The 15,361-nt window shown below is 37.0% G+C and overlaps 1 protein-coding gene across 5 annotated transcripts in view; it reads left to right on the forward strand.

Annotated features, from left to right (window-relative positions):
• SCEL (sciellin) overlaps positions 1-15,361 on the forward strand; it is a 96,165-nt gene that overhangs the window by 19,673 nt on the left and 61,131 nt on the right. For 3 of the 5 annotated variants that reach the window (XM_068676710.1, XM_068676716.1, XM_068676717.1), the window contains exon 1: positions 2,457-2,780. The exons of 1 other annotated variant lie outside the window; for it this stretch is intronic. The gene's annotated coding sequence lies outside the window, so the exon portion shown is untranslated. Of the gene's footprint in view, positions 1-2,445; positions 2,781-15,361 lie in introns of those variants that run through there. One more of the 5 variants, XM_068676719.1, reaches the window with a different exon arrangement.

Genomic DNA, 15,361 nt, shown 5'->3' on the forward strand with positions numbered 1-15,361 from the left:
GCATCTGCTTTAAGCTCTCCACTCCTTGATATGTTCTTGAACTTCTGCCATTTTGCAAGGGGCACTGAATCGAAGGTTTTGATAGGTTGGGGGGCACTGATATTATACAATTAGCATGTCCTGAATTACTACTCAAGAATCAGTCTTGCAGGCAGTGTACATTTTTGTGGAATTGCATTCATGGTTGACTGACATTAAATGACAGTGTTGTCTTATTAAAATGCTGTTAAAACTTCTACTTATCATCAACCATCGACCCATATTCAGCTATGCTAAAATTGTAACATATCGTTAGTTATGAATTATTTTGATAGAAAATTCCTGTGCCAACCTAATATATCAATGTGTAAGTGCCAGTAGTCTCCACTGAGTACTGGCATATACTGGGTTATTTGTATGTGTACTACCATTGCAGTTTATGCTATCCATGATTCACTTATAAAATACCATTCAGACCATCAGTCTAATTAAATAACTTAAAAGAGATTTGATGTACAGACTGAATTAAACACAACTGGTTAGTATGTTCAGGCATGAGTGTGTCTATATATACAGAGCTCATAATAAATTACTTTCAGTACCTATCAGTTACAAAGATGAAGACCAGCATCCAAAAGCTCACCAAACAACACAGATAAACTATTTTTGGCTTTAGATAAGGTTTTTACTTCTAAAAGTATTCTACAGGCAGCAGTTGTGTGTCTAAGATGCTTATCACAGAATCACAGAATCATAGAATCTCTAGGTTGGAAGAGACCTCTAGATCATTGAGTCCAACCTCTAACCTAACACTAACAGTCCCCACTAAACCATTGATTATGTTTTAATCAAGGACTGTCAAACTTTTCGACAACTAAGGGAGAGATTACTTTATTGCTGTTTACTCAAGGATCAGATGGCAAATAAATTTTACAGTTTTAAAGGATGATGGAAAATGATCTGAGGACCATGTGAGAGTTCCTCCATGGCCTGCCACTTTGATGGCCTAATTTGAGTAATGAGAAAATTTTACTATGCCCTGCATACAAATTCCACAAATAACTGTGTTACAGATGTGGCATTGCTGCAAAGATCCAGTTTTCTATTATCTTTGATAAAGCAGAATCTCTACTGCAGTGTGATAAAGTAAAATATTACCCATATTTCACATAAAAATATGTGAAAAAAACATTATCTATAAACAAAATTCAAAGCAGTTCAATAGCCTTGACTCTATAGGATGTCAAGGTAAAGATCAAAGTATTCTCTTTCATGATAATAATTTATGACTGTGCAGTATCGTAGGGACAAAAAAGCAGATTCATTAGTGGATGAGTAGAGTAGGTGATATAAGTAAACACACTAGAACAAATCCTGACTTCAATGAAGTAATTCTTATTTGTCTAATTTCATTTATCTCTAATTTCTCTAATTAGTCTAATTTAGTATAAAATTTGTCTAATTTTGTTTATTCTTTAATTTTCTTAACAAACAATTTGCAGCCTGTGTTTTATTTGTTTATTTATTTAGTTTACTTTATTAAAGATAGCAGGAGTCTACAAAGAACATGAATATGTCTTTCTCTTTGTATGTACAGTTTATTTCTATGCCTTTGAAACACAGATTTCTGAAGTCCTCTGTTGCAAAAGCACAGCTCTAGCTTGCCTGTTTGATATATTCCTTCGACAGTTTTTATACAAGGTTCCTGTTTTAGAGTGGCATTTAGTGGCTTTTGTGAATGAACACAGATTCCTGCTGGTCACCTGCTTAAAATAATGTCTGTCTGCAAAGATACTTTACAGTGCCAAGACTTGTGTAACATGAGATATTAACCTGGGAAAGCAAATTGTTATTCCCACGATATGTAACACAGAGGCATGCTCTAAAGAGCTCAGCTGAATGGCCATTGCTTCACTGCAACTTTTCTCCTGGAAAAAAAAAAAAAGAAAAAAAAAAAAAAAGTATGGAAAGATTTCAGATTACACTATTAGCTGGAATTTATCTTGACCAAAACAAACTTGAATTTAAAGGCAGACTGTCCGAGGAAAGAGTGGAAACAGGCCAGGGAAATTTGTCATGAGGGGTTTTCTGGTAGAAGGAGCTGGCTGGAAACAAATATGGAAGAATGCAAAGAAGGTGCTAGAAGAGTAAGATGGAGAGCAAGAAAATAGGCTCTGTGGGAAGCCTCCCCTCACTGCAGTGCTCTGCAGTGCCTTGTGGCAATGCCATTACTCTGTTGAGATCAATGGGATTTTTGCTCCTGGCTTTTGTGCAGCAAGGATCCCATTCTTGTTGCTTATCTCTAATACCTGACCTTGCAGGCAAGGAAGTTATTGCAATTTAGAGTGCCTCAAAAAATAACTTGTGTCACATGCCTACTGGGTTCAGTAGGAAGATAGTCTTCATGTGTCAGAAGGGCAGATATATTTATTGCATCTAAAGATCATCCCAGTCAGATTTCTGTATCAGATCACTTTGTTTACAGAGCAGGAGGAAAGCTGGGCATGTCTGGATTTATTCCCACATGTTGACTCACAACTATCCTACTCAAAGCCAAAACCACTCCTAGTAACACAGTCACCAGCAGCAACTGCCAACCAGCCAGAGCAGATAACAGCAGAGACAAACTTTCAATCTGCTTTAACCTGAAACTTGAATCTTGGTGGAAGAGGGATTCGAGCTATAGGAAGTAGTGACTGGAGGCATATTAAGGGACCTCTCATCAGCGATCAATAGACCCACAGTGGAAGTTCTTGCATCTGGAAAAGTCTTTCTAGCTACTCTCTTCAGTGCCAAAATTGGTAAGTCAATGTTATAGCATTAAGTTTGCCTGGGGAACTTTGAAATGGGGAGTAATTTAAAAAACATACAAACAAACAAGCAAATGCATTTGTGTTTGATACTCAGTGTTTTCCATATAGATTCTTCTAAATTTACAAGTAGCATTTCCCCTTCCAGTCCTGCTGTGTGTAATCTGGGCTCTGATTGTCATTTTTTTTTTTTTTTTTAATTCTCTTCTCTAATGCTTGACTTCTTTAAGTTGATATCAGGAAACTGATCAGGTATTTAGATAGACTGTATTAAAATTGATATAAAATCCAATTCATACATACTTAGCAGGGTGGGAATAGTAAGACAAATAGAAAAGATGCCAAAGTTTTCTGGTATTGTTTCAAGTGGAGATGATACTGAATGTACACAGAACATGGTTTCTTAAGGATGTGTTGCCATTCTACATTTAACAATTGCTTTATTTTATTTGGGAGTTCATTACCTTTCAGTCATAACTAAAGGATAATTGACACTGTTTTATTGTACTGCAAGGAGATTTCCATGCTCTTTAACAAGTGTCTTCTCTAAAAGATGTCTAGAACTAACTTAGACACTGTTTGTTCTGCAGAATCTTTTTCTTTATAAAAGCTTTGAGGAAATATACAGTCTTTCAACGGTAGGTTGAATTCAATGACATCTACACTGACTTCCTCAAAACTCTTCCAAACCCAAAGCTTTTACTTCATTGTTATATTTATATCTTGCCCTATCTGTGTCCTTGCACCCATCACACACAAACCTTCTCCAGGAATGATGACAGTAGGCCTTATGCAGCTACTTGATACACACTCTTTGAGTTTAGTGTAGCATTTGTTCCTATAGAGTTTAGAAAATATATACAACATCATTTAATCTAAGACATTGAATAGAAGTACTCAGTAGACAGAAGGTTATATTTACTTGGATCAGGAACAATAGGCTTAGTTATTCACCAAGCTTCAACAGGTTTCGAATTCAGTTAAGATTTTGACTTGCATTCCATCAGTATGAATACTTGCTCTGGTATGTAAGCCAACTGACTAAGTCACCTCAGGCAGTTGAAATCTACTTCAAACAGTCTGTAAAACCAGCCTGTTTGAAGCCAGCTAGCATCTGCTGTCTTATTGTGTGAAAAGATGGACAAAGAGGCAGAATTTGGACTAACATGTAGAATGAAGTAGAGCAAGGTACTGGGGATAACGAATATATTAATTAAAAAATAGAAAAATTTGGAAGAGGTGAAAATATTTCTGAAAACCTCACAGTTTGTTATGTATTTATACTGGATGCAGGCAGAGTACCACTCACGTTTTAAAGAGTTATGTTATGAACTATAAATAAAACTAGGGTTGTCCCTTGCTGTTATACCAGCTTCTTAACCATTTCAAATTCTGCAAACTGTACTGAAAGGGACTAGGGATCACTAGGCCAGTCTCTTCTGAGTTTGTGTAAAACATGGCTGCATCTTTTCAGCAGGATGGTCTTATGCTAAGATTGCTTTTTCCTGGAAAGAAGATGAAAATGCCTGAATGTCAAATCCTGACCAGCACTGCTGTTGTGCAGCTCAGTTCTGCATTGTGGTTTGCAGTGAAATGCTACATCATTCCTCTTTATTTCTTATGGGCTTTTGCTGCAGTTGCATTCTGCATATGGATTTTTCTGGAGCCAAGTTTTCCACAAGCAACAGAATATCTAAAGCCATCAAAAGATGGCTATCATCCAAAACTAAATATCATTTCAGTTCCCTTTCTTGATCTGAAGAAATTTGGAATGATAATAAAGAGGCTCCTAAAACTGTGTTACACAAAAGAGTAAAATGAGGGTGACTCTTTTCTTGCTGTGCTTTTCTTGTTGCATAACCATGAGATGGAATATATATATATACATTTCTATTTTAACTATTTATCTGTGACAAGCAAATGGCAGCAAGCAAAAGCTGCTCATTCTAAGTATTCAATCTAAAGTTTTGCAAAACTGAAAAACAATAGGGGAAAAATTTTATATGTTGAATTCTGGTACCAGTTTTCACAGAAATACTTGAACAACGATCAATACAAATACATCTGAGCATTTTGAATTCACGTATCCCAAAATTTAAAGTAAGCCATCAAGGAAAGAAAATCAAATATTCAAGTTTAAGAAGTTTAGGGAGATGATTTCCTCTTCTTCTTGTGCCCAAGAAGTGAAAATCACAGAGGTCTCCGGTGCAATTAAGCAGGTTTAAGCTGCCATTTCTGGCTTCTGGGATTTCAGTCATGTGTGTTGGAGAAAGCTCTTCCATTTGCTGTGCTGCAGATTATTTGATAACAGATCTTATTTTTATTACTTTGTTTCCACCTAGTGTTCAAACTGCAAATTACACTAAATTGTAAGTATGTTCTAGAACCAGTACCTGCAGATCAGCATTGGGCTCAGCTAGGAGGGATTTGCATCAAAAATAAGCAAATGGATATAGTAATATTAAATATTTCTTTTACAGTATTGCTACTATTTGCAGTAGATTCTAGACTAAAGGATGTCAAGCATCTACTATGATCTTTGCTACACAGTCTGTTAAGGAGCAGGAGTATCAGTCATGATCTAAATGTCAGAATCCTTCATGGATATAATTTTTTTTTTTGTGTGAGGTCTGCTGTTAACTGAAGACGAACACACCGTGGTCACTGAAAGGCATTCATTACTCTCATGGGCAAGTGTGTGCTAAGAATGAAGTCCAGAAGGCACTCACTAAACTACATGGAGGTTTCCAGGTGAACTTACCTGGATAGTCTTTACCATATGCCAGTAAAGTATTTTCATGCTTTATAACAACCATAAGATTTTAATAACAGATACTGGAGGCTTCAAAAACTCCATTGTGTTGCAGGAAGAAATAAAAGAGAAATTTTTGTGTTGAACTATGAAAAATATTTTTTTCTGGTTTGTTTGGGAGGTTCAGTAGAACATAGCTAGAATACACAGCTTGCGGCTCTACCTTGTGAAATGTAGCAGGAGGCTTAAGGACAGATAAAAAGCATGTATAGACAGTGATGTTTTAAATTCTGTTATAAGACAAAATAAATTGTGCCTTGGTCTTATACATTTTAATATGTTATATATGCTTACAAAAATTAAAAATAAAATAAAATACTAGTATTGCTAATCTCAGACAGCAATTCATACAACACAAGTACGACAACAGCTTTGATAGCTATGTGATATTTTTTATTTATGCTTTTCTTATAAAATTCTAGATACAATAATTCTGTTTATTTGCCTGTTCTTGTAAGTAGAGCAAAATAGCTAAAATACCTAACTGTACCACATACATCATCTGAAAAAATACAGAATTATTATTTATCCAAGCTTCTAAGCTTCTAATGTCTGATGTGTATGGGGACAGAATTACTTGTCTTGAGGATTTGTAATTTGGACTTTTTCTTTAGGAAAAATGCTTTTTTTTTTTTTTTTTTTTTTTTTTTTTTTTTTTTTTCCCCTTACATTTGCTCTTTGAGCACATGCAAAAGTTAATGTCCAGATTAAGGAACTAACTAATAGTTTCTTGGTCCTTCATTCAGGACAGTGTACTAGCTGTTGTGGTCACCTTCTTCACCTTTTTTTTTTTTTTTTTTTTTTTTAAGTGTCCAGCACTGCATTAGGCATTGCCTAACAACCTGCACTGCACCTTTCAGGCCTTCATCTGAGGAAGTATCTCCTCTAAATAAGTAGATACTTGTCACCCATTTGAGGTGTGGCTTAGACACCAAGGTGCTTGCTCCAAACCAGGCAGATAGCTATGCAGACGTATACGTGTATGTGGCTGGAGAACTCTGAATAAAAGGGAATTTACATTTTGCAAGAGATAGGCAAGAGGCTGGCTAATGTTTCTAGAGTTAAAACTTTGTATATAAATTTCATTTTCATAGCAAATCTTTTTCCTTGATTTGTAAAGTGGTGTATTAATATCATAGACGTGTAAGACAAAGAGTCCTTTCTGTTGAAATGTGGTTTTGTTTTGATTTACAGACTGCTTATAGTGACATTAAAAGACCAATTAATTTAACTTCTCTAAAGACTAAGTGCATATGGATCTACAGGTCAGCAGTTGTCTATCAGAACCTGCTTGTTAAAATATTGGATTATTTTAACAACTGTGAGCATTACTGTCTGAACTTGGAGCTACAGAATGGTTCAAGTCTAGATCAGTTGCTACTACCCAACCTTCCTGCTTGAGTAGTAAACCCAAATTTTATTTATGGCATTTTTTTTTTCTTATTTGTGAAATAATCTTAACTGAGTTGAGCTTTTAATGGTGACTCCATGGAGAGGGTTAGGAAGGAAAGAACACTATTTTATGATATTCTCTGTTGTTACCTGAAAGCCCTATCCCTGCCAGAGAGATTCCTGCATTGAAGTGTAGATTTGCTAGATTTGTAGGTTTGCTAGGTCTGAGTCCCAAAATCATCTGGCAAGACCTGTAAACTAGGGAAGGCATCACTGTGGATGTAGCTCTATGGTGAAGATGCACCCATCTTGGAACAGCTGCTTTTGTTTTGGATCATGGTAAGCTGAAGGACTATTTTATTTTGCACAGTTACCTGATCATATGAAGACAATCTCAGCTTTTATGGTACTTTAAGCAGAGTGGGACTGGGATGGTTTCCTTTTGAGGGGATGGAAGGCAAGACTTTGCTACAGGAGAAAAAACATACTGTCAATATCTAAAACCAACAAACTAGTGCAAGCAGAGTAAATTATTTTTGACAGTATGGGAAACCTCAAGATTACCTGATATAATTAAAATCAGTACATTCACCTCTAAGTAATCATTTGTAATAATAGGTGTCATATTTCTTACCCTATCATCCTTTAAGGAACTGCTCTTGGCAAAATAAATAGATTTCCTTGGAGGACTGCATTTATGCAAATAGATTGTGATTAAACTAAATTAGCACTAAGTATCCTCTTCAGCCTTGTATATACAATCCTGTCCTGGGATCTTTGGGCTAATGAGTATGTGGATGAAAATGTTTTATGAGAGATACTGTGGAAAACTAAATTATTAGAGTGTAAAGTAAGGAGGAAGCTGACTTTGATTTTTGCAACATTTTAATGCTGGTACTATATAGTTTGAATCACTCTTTTCTATTAAGAAGGCTAGTAGAAAGAAGGGCACTTTTGACTAATGTTCTTTTTTGATGCTTTCCATTACAGAGGAATGGCCACACTAGATTAGACATAAAGAACCATACAGGCCAGGAACTTGTTTCTGACAGAGCTCAGTCAGATGCCTCAGAGGAAGGATCTGCATTGCAAGGATCTGCAGTCAGACGTAAGGGCATGGCTCACCCTCTAGCATGAAGATAATAAAGCTGTTCATATACCTAGAACAGTCTGGTGATACCAGAAATAATGAATTAACTGTTCACAAATTTTCTCTCTCTTGTACTGTGTGTGAAATACAGCCAAGCTCCCAAGCCTGATCCTTGCTTGAAGCCTGGATGTAGCAAATGTAACAGTTGTCATAAGCTGGAGGCATCACAGTGGGCTGGGAAGTAGGGGTAGCAACAGCTGTGGGCAGAGCAGCCCAGGACCCATAAGAATTCACACCTGCACATGCCTAAGCAAGTGGACTGAAAAATCCTATCTGCTGATAAACGTTTTAAAAGGGAGTAATCTAACCCCTTGTGTTTGGTGCTGTTTCGTGAGGATTTCAGAACTTCCATGTGTCCCAGGTTTTATGGGGAGAACTTTTGGAGGTCTCAGCAAGAACATCAGAGCAGTTTAGGGAAAGTCAGACATAGCCACAGCATTCAGGGAGGCGTCTGCCACTTACACTGGCATGCAAAGCTCTGAGTCAGCTTTGTATGGAGTCAGAGACCTTAAATGAGGCATGGAAGCAGAGACACACAAATATGGAGCTACTTGAAATTCACTTTTTCTTTGTAGACACTTACAAGTAGTCAATACAAAAACACTGAGGGTTGGGGATTTCCTACACCTAGCTGTTACCTTTTTCTGAGGTCTATCCATCTGGGACCAGAAACAGACTAGTATCCACCATTGTTTCTTCAAAGTTCTGACTAAGGACTACTCTAGTAAAAACAAATTGAGGAGAAAGTAATACAAGGGACACACAGCTGCCTTGTTTTCAGAGACTCTGTATAAGTAGAACTCCTCCTGTTATTATGGCATGCTGCTCATGACAACTATAGAGAAAGCTTGTCATCTGGAACATTAATTTTTCACAGGACCATATTTAAGCTCAGTAAACATTTTTTTTTTTATTTTTTTTTTTTACAATTGTAAAGTATACTGTGGAATTAAAATATATAAATTTATTGTTAAAGTTTCCCTCATCTGTGCATTATCTATGATGTCTGCTTCTAATGCATAGATGTATATTTGCCTGAATGCATATTCTGTACCTTGTTGAATAAATCAAAGCTGTTATGTATTCCAGCTTTCATAGTTCTATTGCTTATGAGATATTGTGCCTGTGAATTCAGGTTAGCTTGGATGTTCTTTACAGATCAACATCTTTAGTACTTACACAATCCTGCAAGTGACTAAATATTATTTGGCTCAGAGCAAAGAATCACAATATAATATGCCTTCTTATGATGTTTATCTCCTTTGCTCATAACAGAAATTTTTATCTGTTTTTAAGAAGCCTCTTGTACATGAATTTCACTTTTTGAGCTTGTACTATACTTTCTTTTCACAAACTTCTTAATAGTCACCTCTGTTGCAACAGAAGAATGAAAATAAATCGGTACATTTATTTTCATAATTAATTAATTAATTATAAGCCAGAAGAGGAGATAGTTTACATTTCATTGACTTTATAATAATAGATATGCAAATGTACATGTGATTACCTCCTTCCGTCTTGTTCATTATTACATGAAAAGCTCAGGGAAGCCCTTAATCTTTTTTACCAACCATAGTTGTCAGAGATAGGATGTGGTAAGGATGGGAGAAAAAAAAAGGAAGGAAACAGGTTAGCACTGTCCGATGAAAAGGTGTACATAATTACAGAGAAAGTGTGGACTCTTCTTAAAGTTAGTAATTCTGGCTTCGTCTTCTGGGAAGTAGCCATTTATACAGTGTACATACAGCTTAGGAAATTGACACTCATAAGAGGAAGGAAAGAATATGTTTTAGATGGTTGAGTCTAACCTAATCAAGTTACTGGTGGTGTACCCCAGGGCTTAACACTGGGCCAATACTGTTTAGCATCTTTGTTAACAATCCGGATGAAGGAACAGAGTGCTCTCCCAGCAAGTTCACAGATGATACAAAACTGGGTGGGCTGGCTGATGTGCCAGTTGGTTGTAGACCTTGACAAGCTGGAGAATGAGACAGAGGGTAATCTCATGAAGTTCAACTTCATGGAGTAAAAGCATGGGAACGAGGGTAAAGGCAAAATCCTACATCCAGGGAAGATTAACCCCAGGCACAAGTACATGCTGGAGGCTGGCAGACTGGAAAGTGGCTTTGCTGAGAAGGTCCTTAGAGTGGAAATTGCCCAGGAGCTGGAAAACAAGATGACCATAAGCCAGCAATGAACCCTCATGGCACAAAAGGGCCGACGGTATCCTGGGCAGGTTGAGGGAAGTGATCATTCACAGAATCACAGAATTTCTAGGTTGGAAGAGACCTCCTCCCTACTTTGCACCAGTGAGGCTGCCTCTGGAGTACCATGCCCAGGTCTGGGCTCCTCAGTATAAGAATGATATGCACTTACTGGAGCAAGTCCAGCACTGGGCCACAGAGGTGATTAAGTGCTGGGAACATCTATCACATGAGGAAAAGCAGAGAGAGCTGGGACTGTTTTGCCTGGAGAGGTCTCAGGGGGATCTCGTCAATTTGAATAAATACCTGCTGGGAGGGAATCAAGAAGAGGAAGTCAGACTCTTCTCATTAGTGCCCACTGACAGGATAAGAGGCAATGGGAAGAAACTGAAAATCTTGAAATTCCATCTGAACGCAAGAAAACACTTTTTTACTATGTGGTGTGGTCAAGCATGGGAACAGATTGTCGAGAGAGGCTGTGGAGTCTCCATCCTCAGTGGTATTCAAAACTCAACCAGACCACCATCCAGGACAACATACTCTAGCTGGTCATACTTAAACTGGGGTGTTGGACTACATGAGCTTAAGAAGTCCCTTCCAACCTCAACAATTCTGTGCTTCAGTGAATTGATCCTATTATTTGATTAAAGTCTGCCTGCAAGTGTAGTAGTGTAAAAACATAGGAAAATATTTCTTTTCAGTTTTGAGTTGTTGACCAATTTAGTGGTGAGTTGACTTCCTTAATGCCTAAAGTGATAATGGTTCCTATCACTCAAATCCCATCCTCTAGTTTTGTCCTTCCCAATAGTGCTTGGAAGATATCAAAGATCACTAATATAGAAACAAATTTGAGATGAAAAAGAAAAGTTCTTCCATATGGAAAATATGATGTATGGATAATATTTGGCAAATGCTTCTCCCATATGTATACATGTAGACATATAAGCAAGATGTGATTTGTAGATGAGAGGAAAGCTAGCACAGTACTTTAAGACTTTATGAAAATCAGGACATACTCTGAAAGAAGCAGAAGAATCTATCTGAAGATAGATTGTTCATTCTAAAAGATGGCATGTCCTTTAGGTTGAAATCCTGTGGGAAATTTCTCTTGTAAGACTGTAGCTGCTAGGGCAGGGAAAATACTCTGTATTCTGGAGGAAGATTATGACTAAAACCAACATGACTGAATTTACAGAGAAGTTAAAATACTAAATTTTGAGGTGTGAACTGTTCTTTTGTTTCAATAGTTGCTAAATTAAGGTACTAGCTTTAAAAGATGGCTTCATGACTGGTGTAAACCTCCTAATAGTACCCTGACAAATGAGTGGTGTTGCCCTACCAGTATCTTTTTTTTTTTTCTTCTCTCTTTTATTTTTATTTATTTATTTATTTTATTTTATTTTTGCTATAGGCTTTATTTCAGTTCTTTTGGTCATGAGACCTGCAGTGAATTGGATCAGTTTACTGACATGACTGAGTTGATGTAAGAGACTATTGCATGAACATGGCCAAGGGCAGGACGAGGAAGACAGAACTGCTCCTTCTGGTGGGAATGTGGTATTAGATCAGTTTAAACTGATAATGAAACCGCGCCCTTGCTGCTAACCACAAAAGCTATTGTCAGCACCCGTTTACTGGATCACTGCACTGTACAGTTAGGTTAGTGACAGAGACACTGATTCATGGCAATCTCTGGGGTGTTTCCTGAACAGATAGTCACTGCAGTTACACCTCTGACCATTTAAGAGGCTGAACTCACAAAATCCTTAGAAAATTTACAGTAAGAGGCTATCACTGAACTTGGCCTGATGTGCAAACCACTGCAGACTGTATATTTGCGGTATTGTCTTCAAATCTCTCAGCTCCCATGTTTTCAGCTAAGCAACCATCCTTCCTCATCCTGTGCGTTTGCCTTTATTTGCTACTTCTGCAGCATAATTCAGATGCTACTCTGTCCTGACCACAGGCCATGTGGAAAGAATTGCTAACATGCCACACATTTTTCATGACATAGCTCTCATGCAACATCACTGCTCATCTGATCACAGATTTTCTAGAATATAAAATTTTTCCTATTTATTTCAACTCCTCTTCAGCTACTTTGCTACCTACTTTCAAATTTCTGTTTCCATTTACTCCCCTTCTTCCAAACAGTGGCACTTGCAAGTCATGTCCCCACTGTGCTCTTTTCATGGATTAAGTTTTGGTCTGACTAACAATGATCTTTGTGTGTGTCATGGTGCTCACCTAGTACCTTTGGAAGATCAAATTTAAAACATGTATTTTCTCAAATAAGTACTGGAACTTTTGGTGCTAGAAGTTTTGATTATATAGAACAAGATAGTACTTCAAGTAATATTGTATAATGTAATGGAAAACATCCAAATTTTAACATATTTATCAGCTGAACAACAACAACAACAACAACAACAACAACAAAATTTCTCTAAGAAAGTGAGGTTAAATGCTTCCAAACAAAAACTTCAGTGTTATTTGCAATAATGGTATGCTGAAATTTGTATATACATTGTGCTCTGCTAATTTTGTTCTCCTGTAGTAAGCAAGCAATTGAAATTGATATTCCATTCATCTTTTGTGAAAGCAAAAAAGATTGTTCTTATTTTCAATTGAAATGATCTCTAGTTCCAGTAGAGATCTTTACCCAGAAGGAGAAAATAACCTTTAATTCTCCAAGGTTCAAAGCCAGCACTATGTATAAGAAAGATTCAAAATAATGCCTGTTCTCCATGCAAAACATCTGGGAAACAAGAGAATCTGAGTTCATCAACATGTGATTTTTGAGAAGGTACCTGGGAACTTGAAAACCAGGTTTCATACTTCATACAGGTATTTCAGACACTAAAGTGGTGGCCCGAGCAACACTTGCAAGTAACTTCTGTACTGCTCTGAGTGGAGAAATAATTTGATCCAAGTGTTGTTTGTCCTCACCACAGCTATTTTTACAGAAAACCACAAGATTTTACTGGCTGAGCTCGATGGCATGTGAATTTTGCTCTCCAAGGAGCATGAAGACCAGCAGTTTTGGCAGTTTCATTTCCTTACTGATGACAAAAAACAAAAAAAAAGACAGAGAGAGAGACCAGCGTGACACATACTGCGACACTGGATTTTGTGGTATCACTTAAACAGAGAGGCAGGGTGCAGCTCAACTGTTTTTAACCACAGAAACAGAAAATGTTATTTGGCAGGAAGGAGGAAGTACACCAAATCTACTATGTCTCAAACCTGACTGTGTCTCTTTAAAATGTTCTTAAACCTGTTTAACACACCCCTACTTTTCACCACTCCCTGGGAACATGCGCCTCATATAGCAACTTGTAAATCAAGAAAAACCAAACCCAGCAATTTATTCTCTAGTATGTGGTGGCTATTCTCACACACCCATGCTGGCTGTATAATTAAGCTACAGCATAGCTCACTGACATGGAACTTTCTTCTGCAACTTAAAATGGTAAAACCACTACGGGTTTAAAAGTTTAAAATATTCTAGAGCAGAATTGAAAGTTTCAAAATAAAAATTGAGAAAAGATAAATAATTCAAATACTGTGATTTAGGCACAATACTATGGAGGTTCTGCTCACGGATACATAGATGATGTCAAATCTCAATTGTACTGGTTTATCTGTAGCTCAGGACTCTGAACAGAATGAAAAAAGTTAACTACAAGACAGCTAAAAATTAAAGTTTTAGTTTTAGTTTAGCAAGAGGGTTTGAATCCAGAAAGATCTGACATATTCCTTCTAGAAATATTCCCTTTGTACCCATGAATGACAGGGAAGGAATTGCCTAAAAAACTCAATGATTTTTTTTTTGTTTGTTTGTTTTCTCTCTGTCCACTAATCTTGCATGTTTCCTGTGGGTTAGACTCCAACATACCCAGTTTAGAGTTTCCTTGCCATGCTTTTTCTGTAAGTGGCCACAGTGTTGCTGGAAAGCTGTTTTCTACAATGCATCACAGGACATGCAGTTTGCTTGAAGATTAGACAAATTTTGATTTAGTATAGGTGCTGTTATTTTCGAGGGTGCAGAATAAGATTTGCAACTATTTGCAACAATTTTGGCCAGAGACAGAGGAAAAAAAAATCTGCATGCATGTTTCCTTTTGTTTGAAATTTGGCAAGAATCATGGCTTTCTACAAGAGCAAAATTTAATTTGAAATCCTGCCATTACATGGGATTCATCTGACATGTCTATGTGTTTACAGTGTAGATGCCTACATCTGACTTGTCATCTTAGGCTCCATTTCAAGACAGCGGAAAGAAATAGCAACTCCTGGAGCCCAATGCTCTGACCTACTTTAGTCATTTACATTAGAGTGAAATGAATTTCATTAGTGGAGTCTTGGGTGACAAATGTAGAAGCGGGAGTCTGACTTCAGATGTTGCCTTGCTATTTTGTTAAGCAAGGCCTGCTTGGAAAGTCTTGCCCAGCACTGAGGAACTGAGTGTTTGAACATAGCTGTCACCAGTTTGGATTCTCCTTTCATTGAGTAGAATTCAGATTATTTACTTAGGCATTAATTTTCATTTAGTTTTCTCAGGCTAATAGCCTGAAAAAGGATCCAGAGCAGCCCACATTTGAAATTACTGGGTTCTTCATGGAATGCTCCTACAGCACCATGGCAGGATCCGGAATGTCAGGAACTGATCTGGGTCTCCATGATTACATCCAGATAATTATAATTCTGTCCAGACTCTTTTCCTTCTAATAACACACAAATTATTTTGGAAACATCCTGTTTTAAAGCCCAGCCTTCTTTCCCTTGCACCTAACAACAACAACAACAAACAAATGAAAAACAACAGCATCAAAAATAAATGAAAAAATCTTCAGCCCAACCCTTCACGTACTGAACATTAAAACTCACTTGAAAGACTGTTTCTGTCAACATTCTTTCCAAACTACTTACAGTTTTTAAAACAATTATTCAAAAAAAATATATGATTTACTCAGAATAAGAGGGAAGGAGAAGTTTGTATTTCAAATATATT

Source organism: Anas acuta, chromosome 1, assembly GCF_963932015.1.
Source record: "Anas acuta chromosome 1, bAnaAcu1.1, whole genome shotgun sequence".
Taxonomy (NCBI): Eukaryota; Metazoa; Chordata; class Aves; order Anseriformes; family Anatidae; genus Anas; species Anas acuta.